Source organism: Pinus tabuliformis, chromosome X, assembly GCF_031772625.1.
Source record: "Pinus tabuliformis cultivar Carrire ecotype Pingquan chromosome X, CPIR1, whole genome shotgun sequence".
Taxonomy (NCBI): Eukaryota; Viridiplantae; Streptophyta; class Pinopsida; order Pinales; family Pinaceae; genus Pinus; species Pinus tabuliformis.
The window spans coordinates 17115003-17117594 of record NC_142308.1 but is presented as its reverse complement, the minus strand read 5'-3'; the positions used below and the strand labels follow the sequence as shown (position 1 = coordinate 17117594).

Below are 2592 nucleotides of genomic sequence, written 5' to 3'. Positions count from 1 at the left end.
TGTAAAACTCGTAAATTCTCTGGTGGAATCCATGAAGGTAGGGAGGGGCACAGACATTTATCCCAGTGTAGCCATATTAGTTGGGGCATTTGTGCAGTGCTGAATATGCTTTGCACAGAATCACCTTCAGCCCTAACCAGCTGCACACTGCTCATATGTTTTGCAAGCTTTTCAAACAATCGCGGAGGCCATTCGGCAACAATGTTAATTCCTCCTACCTAAAACATGATTAGTATTTATGCAAATTATTTTAACAATTCAAAACTTAATCGTCATAACACAATCACATTTTTCAAATTAGTTTCAGAATTCAAAACTTCACAGCACAACACCATTTCGAGAGCCGATGTAAAACTTCAAAATACTTACATGTGATCGCTCGGACAGATTAAGAATGTTGTAAGTTGGGCGCCAAAGACGAAGCTAACTGTGTGGAGGTTCTTTCTCCATGAGATCTCTGCTCAGATCTTGTACATGATCGTGCATTGTTATTCGATTATACTTGTCTACCTCCAGAAGCCACTTGTTTTGTAAGTTCAGAAAACCAAGCTCTCCTTCCCACCCAGATCCATCCCAGATTCTTATGGTTGTATCTGTGTCTTCTCCTATAAAGAAACAAGCCACGTCTAGGATTATCTCCTTCTCCTCTTCGTCAAGGTCGTCATAGCTAATCTAAAGCCTTTTTTGGATATCCATGGGAAGTACTATGGAGATTTTGCACAATTGGGCTTCCCAATACTTCAAATCATTTTTCCCATGCAGATGTGCGCCAAGCACCATAAAAGATAACGGCAATCCATCACAGGCATTCAAAAACTCTTCAACTACAACTTCAAATCCTTCAACAGGATGAGATTTTTGGAAGGTGTGCGAGCAGAAGAGCTTTTCTGAGTATTGTCGATCCAGTCCTGTTAGCTTGTAGATGGATGACTCTACAATTCCCGCACTTTTAAGAACATCCTTATTGCGAGATGTAACTAAAATTAAGCTACTCGGCTGGAAAATATCCTTCGCTGGCAAAAGTAAGGCATCTATCTGCTAGATATGATCCACATCATCTAAAATGATGAGAGCTTTGCAAGATGAGAGATACTTTCTGAGCATCTCTATACCTTCATCGGAGCTGTTTATTTGTCCATTCCACTGATCCAAGTCCTTAAGAAGCATGGTATGCAAAGAATTTAAAGGTTTGTCTCTGACATCAGACAAAAAACAAGATCGATTGTAGTTGGATACATGATGGTTAAAGATTTCATTACCAAGGGTCGTTTTCCCAATGCCGCCAAGTCCCACAATACCTATAACTCTAGTCTGCTTGCTTTGCCACTGAAAATACATTTTCCTTTCAAAATCTTCTACTTTCTGATCCAAAACGATTGGATATTTGGATACATGGAGTTTTCTCGGAATGTTTTTCAGTACTCCCTCTACAGCATGTTCAAGGAGCTGCTGCTGGTCACTGAATAATATTCGGATTACAATTAGTAGTCATAAATGTACGAATTTAACAAATAAAATCTAAGACTAACAGCGAGAGTTGGAGTTCTTACCCATTATAAGTTTTCATGTGGAAACTGCTTATGTTTGCAACATGAGAAAGAGCCTCCCTCCACTTTCCAATAATGTTGGAGTCGTATCTAGGCTTCTTTTGACCAAGGGAAGAGATCTCCCTCTTGCAATTCCCACTAGTCGAGGGATACCCGCAATCAATGTTTGCGAAGGTGATCGTACAGATAGGTGGCCAATGTTTTCTTGTAATCAGACCCGCGGTGGTTGATAAAAATGTCATAAACATTGTAGTTGTTTTTGGCATATGAGGTGGACGCAGAGGTGGAAGAGGATGCCATACTAACAGAGATATTAGCCTGGTTGGTCTCAAAACAAATGCAAAGTAGCTACCAACAAATGAGCTTATTGGAGCTGTATTGTAATTTTAATATTTGAAGCATTATCAACGCCAACGACATACACATAACATGTGAAAATGGGATATAAAGCCATTGGTGGAGAGCTGGAAGTGCCGGTAATTTTGTTTAGCGAATTATAATATAGATTTATTTTATCTTTACACTTACGGAAGGAGAACTGGAAGTGCCGGCAATTTTGTTTAGAATTATAATATAGATTTATTTTATCTTTATATTTACGCAAGGAATCAAATTTTATAAAATTAAAGTGACAATAAAATTTTAAAATTTTATTATTTTATAAAATTAAAGTGCTTAAAATTCATATAATTGTTGTGAATTTTGATTCAGAGTAAAAATATAATTTGTGGAGAATTATGTCGTTGTCATAATGTTATTTTTTGCAAAAAAAATTAGTGTCATATAATCTGTCAATTTTTCATTAAATGAAATGCTTGTCCTTGCAAATTTTTACACATCTTAACACGTATTTGTGTGTTCATGTGCAATAACTTAGTCTAATATGTATATATATGTATGTATGTAGATATATATATATATATATATATATATATATATATATATATATATATATATTACATTTTTTAGACAAATGCATTCACCTGCCATTTTTTCGTACTATATAAAAAAAATTAAAAAACCAAGAGTATCTTTTTGAAGAGGA

General features: G+C 35.8%; 1 pseudogene; it reads right to left on the bottom strand.

Moving 5' to 3' along the window:
* Positions 1–423: 423 nt before the first annotated feature.
* LOC149138098 (disease resistance protein RUN1-like) lies at positions 424–1795 on the bottom strand (annotated as a pseudogene).
* Positions 1796–2592: the final 797 nt, after the last annotated feature.